Raw genomic sequence first — 11914 nt, 5'->3', positions numbered from 1 at the left:
GCAGGTTGAAGCAAATGATTCCAAACTCTTTTGTAGCAAGCTGCCTTGACATTGCAACAGTCAATTATTTGAACTATTTGCTCCCATTTTTGTGTGTCCAAACATGGAGAAAGAAGCAGTGTCCATACCACACCTGAAGTGTTTCCTACATCAAAAAACCTGGAAACATGATAGTAAATACACCACATTAGATTATTCCCAGTTTTATATTCAAGCTAGGCATGTTCCTAAAGGGATAGAAAAATAATTTATCCCACTCTCATTCCAGGTTTAATAAAAAGAAAGAGAATCTGTTCCACTCTGTCCAGAGATCTTTCTTTATCCCTCTTTCCCAAGATTTCTCCAACAGTGGGGTGGATGCTGCTAACCCAAGGGGATGGGAGGGATATGTGAATATATGTCACTGCATATAGAAAATAGTAACTTCTTCAGGCTTAGTTATAGATCAGTAAATAGAAATTTTCAGTTTCATTAACATTTTGCAAGTGTCCAGTATTTCAGTTTACTTACTCTACTGCTGCTACGGACCCTGAACTTATAGTTCACCAATTGCCAGATGAAGACTAGCCATTAATAAAGTCAGAAAACTTAATAAAATCAGAAAAAAAATTTGAATCTTCATTTTGGTTTAACTATTTGAAGCCAGTGTTTTTTCTTATACCACGCTGCCTATTCCAAGGTCCTGGCTCAACTAAAACTCTTTGTCTAACTATTTTGGGCTGATTTTCCAGGGTAGAAGTTACAGAAATATTTGACTGTCTTAATGAAACACATGTAATACAGTCAAATTTTATTCCACAACAGAATAATCATGCTAGAGACACAATTTATTCATCCAAGCCTGCAGACAGCATCAAGTTCTCTTGACTGGAAATTGTTTCATCACATTTCAGATGCAGATGCAACCTCAAATATTGCAACACCGCCAGTTTAATCTTAATTCTATTTCTTTTTCCCTGTTTGCAACCTTCAAACAATATTTCTAGTTTTCATTAAAAATACATTCACTTGTATGAAATGTATTTTCAAAGCTTTTGCTTTGGAAAAGGGCCTCTACCTCCCATCATTTAACATTAAAATAAAAGGCTGTACAATAAAAACTCATCTATTTGGTGAAGTAAGACTTCTTTTACCTCTCATGCCTTATTTGAGAGAATTGAAAGTTACATGTATACATTTTTACTCACAGGCCAAAACTCACTACTACAAAACTAGAAATACTTGACAGCAGAACATTATGGGTGCCAGAAATGTGACAAACTGTAGAAGTCTGAAGCAGCTCTGAATGTTTCTTCACAGTCATGGATGGCATCTTGTCACCTGGTAACACAGGAGCTGCGCTGATACAATGGCATTTCAACACAGACTTTTCCCAGGAAAGGATTTCAGCTTGTCCTTTTTCTCACTTTCATCCATCTTCTGTTATTTCTTAGAACATTCCCCAAATTCTTAGAATGGTCACAACAGATTTTAGGATTTTGTTTTGTACTTGGGGTAGATAAAAAAGGAGTAATTCCAAACAATCCTAAATGAAGACAAAATTATTGTTCTTCTCAAAACCAGTGAAAAGTAAGTCATGTGGGGACAAACAATATCAGGCATCTAATTTGGAGGAACTTGTTACTAGTGGTGGAAGACCTGAGCTAGATTTGCAGCATGACACACACTGGATAGGAAAGTGCCCTAGATGAAACAAGTGAGATGAAGCTTCTTCCATCCCATTTCAGTTTTTTCAGTTTCTGGTCAATTAGATAGAATATCTCCAGCATAAATCCCACCACTTCTAACAGGTACACTAATTTAAACATATGTTTCTTTGAGAGTTGTTATATATCTCAAAAAAAAAAAAGATTGAGCTTACAGGCTTCTTCCTCCAAAGAAGGAAAGAAACTTCTCTAAGTTTGTCTTTCGAGCTTGCCCAAAACATGCTGCCACATCTCCTTGCTAAAACTAGATTTTCGTTCAAATATCCATCCATATGGTTTGTCAGTTTTTGCAATATTTGTATTTAATTTATTTAAATTGGTTTACATTTATGACTATCAGTCTTACAGGGTTGTCACATATGAGTTCAGGAGATTTCTACCTCATTTTATTTAGGAGAAGTTAGCAAAGTTAATTTGGCACAAGATCCATTTCATTGACAGAAAAGTGTGACCTTTTCTACCTAAAAAGCTACACTTGAAGAGGATTTCTGCTCAAAGCCTAAAAAAACCCGTACCTTTCATCACTGAGATATTTAGATTTTACAAATAAAGTCTCCCATACTTCCAATAGGTATCTAAATGTACCAAAGCAACATTTGGAACAAAATGAAAGACTGTTAATCAGCTCCTATTTAATTTAAGGCTTTTAACTTAGAACTTTTCTTAAAAAAAAGAAAAAAAAATCCAACACATCAAACAAAAAAATAAAACAAATACATCACCAAAAAACCCTCTCTCTTTTCCAACCAGAAAAATATAGCTATGTTTTACATAAAACTATTGAAGTTAAGAAGAAAAACTTTTTTTTTTTTTTTTTTTTTTAGGAAGGATTGAAGAGATATAAGCACCTGAACATAGAAATTTTCTCTGCACATCATTCTCTGGTATAAGAATAAGAATTTGCTCCAAGCAGCTTGTAGAGATTTATTGTTTATTTCTCTTGGAAAGCTAACATTTCCAGAGAATTACATTCTGGATTGGAGTAACAGAGAACAGGCTGTGAGAAGAAAATTATTAATTGAAAATGCTATTCCTAGATGGACTGAGAATGAACACACAATCTCTCTGCCAGCTTTTTTTTTCTGCAGCAAAGAAAGACTAGGTTCAACTATTTAGTGACTTCTTTTAAAACAGATCAAACAAAGTTTTTGGGGAAAGAAGAGACTTAAATGTTCTTTACATTCTCCAAACTGAAAAGTTTTCTCACAGAAGTAACAAGTTTAGAATGAAAAAAAAAGGACAAAAAGACCTTTGGAAAAGAATCACAAAGTCATCAATGTACATGCAGCCTATTTCAGCAGCAGCTTGTGAAATGACCCTTTATATCCAATTAAACGATTTTTCCAGGGATATTTTTTTCCCATGTTGATTTGCCCTTCTTATACATCACCCAAGGTGTCCAGGCAGACCTCCACTCTCCACTACCAATTTACTGACCCATCCCTGCTCACCCTTAACACACAGCCTCTCTCTTCTACTTCTAAGGCCCTTTAGATATTGCTTTAATTCAGATGGAAGGATTTTGGATCTATGTTAATGTCAGAGACATAACAATTAGTAGGAGGAGAGGAAACAAGTCCTCAGCTTTCTGCTGAGTGCAAATTCATGAGCCACAAACTTCTCCTAAATCAAGGCCAGTTGTGTTTTGAAAGCCACCAGTGGCTCCACCACAGCCCTGAGGAGGCTTAAGAGGCATGAAAATCTTTGTGCCCTTCACCTGCATTACTCAGGGGAATACAACAGAGATTGCAGCTATAATTAAACCCTTATTCTGAATAGATTAAATATGTAACTGTTGTCCAAAGAGGCACATAGTAACAATAATGCTCTGTCACACCAGGAATTAAGTCTTACATTTAACAAAGCAAATTACACAAAGAATCCGTTGTGCTTCTTATTCTAATTTGTCATTCGATGTAGACAAACAGTTCTTTCCCCTCTAGAGATAACTATGCAGAGAGGTTATAATGGTTAATAATAAGGTTAATCAGATCAGCTGACTGCAAATAACCAGCAGCCATCCAGAAAATTAACATCTGTCTATTACTTCTAAAAGTAAAATTGGGTCAAGTATTTTCTAACTCTGTGAACACATGACTCACTTTACCTGCTTTACCTCAGTCTTCTCTGCCATGAAAACTAAGAAAAAGACATTTTACTTCCTCTGTGAAGAACTAGGATACCTGAATAGTTAGGGCTCCTCCTTGAGAGGTATTGTAGTTTCAGTGACTTTAATATATTTTATTTTGAGTAAAACCTTAGTATAGGTTTCTTGGGGGGAAAAATGTTTTTAAAAAGTAAAGGAAAATATTTTATGCCTGCAAGTAAAGATATGGCAACAAAAAGCTGAGATCACAAATTTCATTTAAATTTTTGGATCTACTTGGTGGCAGGGAGATGCATGTTCTTCAATAAACAACACATTATCACTTCATGATTTTGGGGGAAGGGGGAAACCTTACTTCTATTAAAGTATTTTATGGCCTTAAAAAAAAAAATCAACCAACCAACTAACGAAAAAAACCCAAACCAAACCAAACAAACAAACGAAAGAATAAAAAAAAAAAAGAAAAAGAAAAAGAAAATAAACCAACAAACAAACAAACAAAAAACCACCCAAAACCCCCCAAAAATCCCACAAAACTTCCACAAACACAGAAAACAACCAACCAGGAATATTTCGCGAATCTTTGCCCTATTACCTTAACTTTCTTCCCTTCGGGAAATTCAAAATTTCTGTCATCTTTTTTAAATACAAATAGTTATTATCTCAATGGGACCATATGTGGGCCTTCTGCATACAATTATTGAAGTTTACTGAAATTGTTTAGGTATTTTTTCACATAAGAAAAAACATTTATTTATCTTTTCAGTGGAAAAAAGTCACATAAAAATATGTCCAGAAAAAACTTATTTGTCATGCTCTCTCTGAAATTTTGGACATAAAATAGTATGCTCTTCACTGTAAAATTAATTAACCAGAGATAATAAAGATCCTCTGGTTGCACTTCAATATTCTTTTCATTAGGCAAAAGGGAAAGAGAGGAAAATAGCAAAGCACCTTTCAGCAAGATTGCAGCAGAATGTGTGCCAGAGAAATGAACTCCAGCAGCAATTGTCTTCAAGATGGTGAGATCCCAGCTGTTCACCCATTTGGATCAAACTGATGAGCACATAGAAAATCGTGCAACAGAGCTGCCAAACATTCCTCACTGCTCCAAGCAGAGCCAACAGAGCTGCTAAAACCATAAGGTGATGCTCAAAATGAGCTGGTTCTCAATGTGCTGCTCTCTCCTCGGAGTGTGTGTGAGGGAGGATATATTTCAGCACTGAGAGACTTTGAGACACGCTGAAACAGAGATAAAGAAAAACTAATTAAGCTCTCTGTGTGCTTGCAAGCATTGCTAGTCATTGTAAACAGCAAAATATCTTTCTCAGCAGCCACATTTCAAAGGATCCCAGAGGGCTACTGCTATCGCCCAGGTAGAAGAAAAGAAGGGAGATTGGAAGTGTGACCAGCTGCATTCCCTGTTTCCAGAGGAGAGATGGGATGCAAGGAGTAAGGAGATGAAGGGAAACGTTGCATTTGATTTCACAGTAGAAGGACTTTTAGAACAAACTGTTAATAAGAACAGTTTACTTAGTGCTGTAACCACGAATGATGCTAATAGACATAATTTTCTATAACCTTCATGTGATCTTCTCTAATTGTCTGCCCTTTGGCGTTACTTAAAACAGTTATTTAAACATCTTCGTGTAATTCCTGGATTTCTGATTGTATGCATGTCCCTCAATAGGAAAAAGCTAGAATTTTACTTCACTGAAGGCATCATCTTTTCATTATTTCCTGACCTTTGAACCCTTGCCTTTATGTAGATTTCAGAGGCCATCTGTGCAGCTGGTTAGAGTGGTAATGAGTGGAGAAAATCACCTCCAGACCATAGCTGAAACTTATCATTTAACTCAGACACGGCCTTATGTCTTTTGTCCTTTCCTTATTTCCTTTACTTCAAATTCTTTTGTGCTTCTATTTTTCTAACACTGAGAAAGTTCAGGAGAATGAGTTTCTTTGTTTTTTATTTCAAATTGTACTTGAATGATAGGTGTGTTCTGCTTATGTGCCAGAGAAAACGGACAATTATTTTACACTGCTTATAAGGGAGACAAAACAAATCACTTAGACCTTTGCCGGAGAAGGGCAGAGAATCCAGGCCATTAGAAAGGAATTTTGGATGTTACAAAAATCTACATGAAGCATTGTATGTAAAAGAGATACAGAATGTACATGTGGGTACATGTAGGTACCAAAACTGTCCCCATAGCCTGAAAAAAAAGCCCTATGGAAAAATCTCTATGAAATTGTGCTGTGCAATAAAAGAGAAGGAGGGGTGTTAGGACAGTAAGTCAACTTTTGCTTGGAAATTTCTTCAACAACAGTTTACATGTGGAAGATAGTGATTTTAAATAATTTGTTTTGGTTTTGTTAATCTCTTTAAAATTTTTTTTATTACAATTTATTATTATATTATTTTATTAAAATTATTAAACTAGCCTTATCTCAACCCATAAGTTTTCTTAATTTTATCCTTATTCTCCCACCAGGGATGAGTGAGCAAATGACTGTGTGGGACTTAATTTTCAGTTGGGGTTAAACCACAACATCAGTGAAAGAGTGCTACATTTAATTGAGAAAGTCAGTTTCTCAATTAAATAAAGAATGGATGTAAAGACAGAAGCATTTGATACATGTGCATGAGATGACAACCTGCTCAAACTGCAAAATGAGTAGTTGCTAATGAAAGCAATGATAAATTAGAATATTTGAGAAAAAAATGCTGCTCTGAATAAAGAAAAACTATACACTTAAGAAAAATATTTATTTCACTGAAGACTAGAGCATTAGTTTCTAAAAATTTTACTGAGAGGCTGTTGAGATGTAGCAGTGGGGAATGCTTGAAAAAGAGGTTGGAGCAAATCCTACTTCCATTACTGAAACTGCCACTACTGGCAGTGAAGTTGCATGACCACACTCTCAGCAGCTGAAATAAACAGCCCTCAAGGTTTCAGATTTTTGATTTTTTTCACTTGTTTGTTTTAATCCAAACAGTGCCATCTCTTGCTTCCATGTCACAGGTGTTGTCTCACTGTACTTTTCAGCACCAATGTAAGTTTTCCACATTTTGTGGAAATTAAAGAGAGGAAATTTTCTCTAATTTCAGAGTAATAAGAAAGTTAAGCATTCTTTTCCAATATGGAAAAGAAATTGGTATGGAAGAAAAATGTAGAAACAAAAGAGAAAACAAGGAAATGTGCAATTAAGATGACAGTTCAAAGAATATGTAATATACATGAAAAAGCTGACTATGAAAACTTTCTAGCCTAACAAATGGAATTAAATTTATCACATCTGAAAAAATGGCCAATTGAAACATTTGATAGTTATGGCTGCTGCATTTATTCTTCCAATATTTAATAATTTCCTCTCCGGTCATCTAATTTCTTTTCCACAAAATAAATATTTTCAAAGATTCTGTTAAGGAGATTTCTTAACATCTTCCATTGTCATAATGTTTCTCCCTTTTGATATCCTGTGTATCTTAGGCTGCAATACAGTTTATTCTTTTCTATAATCGAGTGCCTCACCACCAGATTTAATTCACCTGAAAGGAAACTGCCTTTGCACTAAGATCATAATCCTATTTGACTTCTACAATGCATTTCAACTGGTGTTTTATTTGCATAGAAAGGAAATATCTTTTTATAATCAAGGAGCCTTCCTCTCTTGCCTTCCTATATAGCAGCTGCTATCCAGTAATTTGTATGCATAAATATATGGATATTTTTCAATGCAACATCCTGCAGTTACATGAGAAATGCTGTCACCACAATATTATAGAGAATAACATGAGAGCTGAACCTCTTATTCTCATTTTTCTGAGGAGAAAAAAATGTATTTATTCTGTTTCCTATGCCCCAGTAAAATAACAGATTATTTAATTTAATAATATTACTACTCATCCGTTTGTATAACGTAGATATTATTTAGAAATATAAATTATATGATCCCAGACAATTTTGCTATTTAGCTTGCTTTCTTTTGTCTTTCCCTTCCAATTTTTAGTACCAACAGCATACTGAACTCAGCTGTCCTCAAAGCCCAAAAATATTAAACAAGAGGTGAACTTCATTTTACGTCCATAAAACAGCAAAATATAAGGGAACAGTGGCAATTCTCCTTGAAGCAGACTCAAGTGAAATTTCCTTTCAAAGTGGGTTGACCCTGTATTTCAATTTTTCATCACTACTGCACAACTTTGAGAAAAATAACTCCTCAGACTCTACAAAAGTGCTCTAGAGGACATTATGAGAATCATCAACCCAGATTGCTGGCAAATGGAAAATCCATCCAATATGAGTATTCTATTTCCTTAGAAGTGTCTGCTTTCCCTTAATTCTTTTAATTTGCGTTTCTACCCCTAAACCTTCTTTTTTTTTTACATCTACAGTGCAGCACATTCTTACTTTCAATTCTAGGTATCCATTTCCAAAGAGATCTGAGTAAAAACATGTCAGAAATTTTCACACACATAAAGCTTTTATTATATATAGCAGAACTTTAATCCAGAATTTAAGTTTTCTAATTCCCTGTGCTTTTAAATGTAGAGAAAATCTGAAGACCTTACCATCGTGCTGGCATGTAAGACAATAGTCTAAGGAGTAATAGACAAAGGAAAATAGAGCATGACCTTTCAAATAATAAAAAAACATTTGGAATGTGGTGTCACCAAATTGAAATAAGAAAGAAAATTAAGTAAAAGAGTCTAATCAAAATTATGTCAATAAATTTGGAAACATCAGTTCAGAACTTTTTCCAGTCCTTTAACTCCTACATATATATATAAAAAAAAAGGAATATAAAAAAAAAAAAAAAAAAAGAAGAAAAAAAAAATCCAAACTCTGGAAATGTTCTACTCTCATAATGCATCTCACAGCCCTGGTCAAGCACACAGTCAAACTGCAGTCCTGTTGGTCACACAGTGAGAGTTTCTCTTGAACTCTGAAAAGTTTTTTCTCCTATGAAATTTTCATAATGGTAAGAGGAATAAAGTGGGATCTTGTTTCCATCTGTTGGTTCCCCACTCCCCCTCAAAATACACAAAACAAAACAAACAAATAAAGAAAAACAACCCTACACCCCCCCCCCAAAAAAAAAATAAATCAAAAACATTAAGCAATCACAGAGCCAGAGAATACACCTTTCTTAATCCCATAATGTAAAGATATAGTGATGGAATAACTTCAGCAAATGAATGGGGTAATTTTGATGCTCTTGAATGCAATCCAAGGAAGGTCCATGTTCTCATCTCTGTAGAAGTGCTGACATTAAATAAATAACCGATCCTGAATCTCTAACCTTCTTATATTTTTCTTTGGAATTATGTTTGTTTCATTTAAAAGTCCAAAGTTAAAAGCAGTATTTCCTCATCTTCAAAACTATTGCCCTAATGTTGCAACAACAGAAACTGCAAAAGACGAAAAAGATGTTAGTTAAGAATGCAGGAAATTTTTTTTTTTTTTTTTTTTTTTTTTTTTTTTTTTTTACTATAAAAATGACAAAAATAAGTGGTCTCCTGAAAAATAAGAGTGTGGAAGATGAAAGTGTAAGAGCAGATAATCATAGAACAAAAGGCACAGATAACATTAGAGATGATATTTGCTTACAGGGAGTATATTTCATGGAGATAAAAATAGCTAAAAGTATCTACATTGGTGTCACACCTCCTTTAATCTTATTCCAAAAGGGTTTAAAAAAAAAAAAAAGGCCATCTTAAAGAGAATTCTTGAACTCTCTGTTGAGGTCAGCTTTTCTCCTTTGGTAAGAAATGTTATATTCTGAACTGTCAGTCTGGGTGGGAATAGATAAAACAGAGTACTCAGAGCAGACTAGCAGTTCAGTGTGACAATAGTTAAAGTATGCATTACCTTTGCATTTTGATAAATTAAAACTAAAAAAAATCAGAAACTAGATATCTTCATGGGAGTAAAATTTGGTAATAACAGGAGTCCAGAATATATTTATATATAGATCTAAAATTTATTTTCTCCTCTTGATCAGCACTGATAAGGAATAACAAAGATTCATAGCTTTTGTTGGAAGACACGTAATTTTCAGCGACATTTAGAAATACATGGCTCATGCTTTCAAAAAATGCATTAGACCTTTCAAGAAGTAATTTTACTACAAAATATCACTCTCTGACTCTTTGTAGGACAGTGTATCCATTAATAATGCTTTGTTATTGCATGTGATATGATTTACACTCTGCCCTAATGGCTTACAATCTTTTTTTTTTCTAGTATGAACAAATTAGCTCTGTTTTCATGGCACAATTAGTTGCAAGTCCTTCATTTTGTTTCTGCTGAAAACTGAAGGACAAATCAGTGATAACAGAATCACGGGGTAGCACTTGGGTAGTCAGCTAAGATTGTTGTCTAGGAGCAATTTATCATGTAAATGGTGTCCGCTTTGTTTTATGGAAATCTGAAAACAGCTTTCTGCATGATTGAAGCCTTTGTCAATGAAAACCCCTTCAAAAATGTGACAAATGTTTCTTATCTCTGGGAGATGCTCAAAGGACTTAAGTGATAAAAACTATATATGCACTTACTATTTTTATCCAGGTCATACACATCCATAGCATTCTGAGGATTTTTAGCAGACCTGACAGAAATATAAGATTTTCTCTTTATTGACTCAATTCTATTTTAGGGGGAAATCAATCCCATTTCAGAAGAATCAAAAAAATACTGTTTTACCCATGCTATGCATAAATATCATTTACCATAACCATAAATAAACAAAACATAGAATGCAGTGGTTTCTCAGAGAAATATGAAGCATGTTACAGATGATATCCAAGCCCTTTTGGAACGTGAGCTGTATGCTTATTAATTGTCACATGCCATTCTCTGTCAAAAGCCCCTTCAGGGTCTCATTATCTCATAGATCTCCTCCTTCCCACTCTGCCAATCCACAGACATTTTCCACTGCATGTCATGGCTACATTTCAACTTTCACAGGTGAATTAATAGAGATATTCCACTGTGAATAAATGACACAATTTTTTACATAGCTTATTATACAGACTCATGAGGTTTTTAAAATGAAATTTTAAAAGTCTGTTTCACAAAGTCTCCTCAAACACACTTGGATGATTGCTCATTTAAAGAAATGTTATTAAACCATCTGGGATTAAAAAAAAACAAGCTACCCCTAAGCTGACTATGAGTGCAACATGAAAAACAGTTTCCAAGAGCAGTGGCATCCCACACAAACCTAAACTCAACAAATGATGCTTGAGAATTAAGAGGAGTTTCTCACCTTCTACAATATAGAAGATCAAAGGATTGATTTTTAACACAAGTCATAGTATTCTAAAACATGAGTTTTAGAATTCCACCAGCAAATGAAATATGGTTTTAAATCTCCTATTCACATTGCCTTTGCGTGAGGAATCAAAAGATTCATAAAAGACCTACTTCTTATTTGCTGTGTATTTACTCAACCCATGCAAAAGTATTTTTTGACTGATGAGGGAGAATAAATCTCAAAATAAGTCTGAATTCTCACTTGTTTTACTCAAATTTTATGATTTTTTTCTACATCTTTTATTTCCTAAGGAGATTCTGGAATAGAAGAAGGGGTTTTTGTTTTGTTTTAGAGTGTATACTGTGTGTACATACACACATACCAATACTTTCAACCCTGGGGAGAGAAGGGCACAACAATCATATATTATTTATATTTTAACAGATGAAACTTTATATTCTTGGTGGCATAATGGGTAAAGAATTCTGGTTGCTTATGTCTGTTCCTGTCACTGTTTATTTCCTAAATCAATCTATTTCCTTGAAGCAATACAATTTTTCTTCAAAAACTTTTTTTTGGGGGGGGGAGTGGGATGTAGCAGCAATAGACATGAAGGGTTTTTTGAGCAAAAACAACCCACAAAAGTTATTAGAACAGCAAGGAAAATGTCCATTACTTCTTTCCTTTATCTGAGAAATGGGAGCCAAGAATGATGGAGGGAACTTTTTTGTAGGGACATGGAGTGAGAGAACAAGAAGGAATGGATCCAAAGAGAGCAGGTTTAGATGAGGTATTATGATAAATTCTTTGCTGTGAGGCTGGTGAGGCAGCCAAGGTT

The sequence above is a fragment of the Sturnus vulgaris genome, chromosome 4 (assembly GCF_052056855.1).
Source record: "Sturnus vulgaris isolate bStuVul1 chromosome 4, bStuVul1.hap1, whole genome shotgun sequence".
In the NCBI taxonomy this organism is placed as follows: domain Eukaryota; kingdom Metazoa; phylum Chordata; class Aves; order Passeriformes; family Sturnidae; genus Sturnus; species Sturnus vulgaris.
This window is presented reverse-complemented; position numbering follows the sequence as displayed.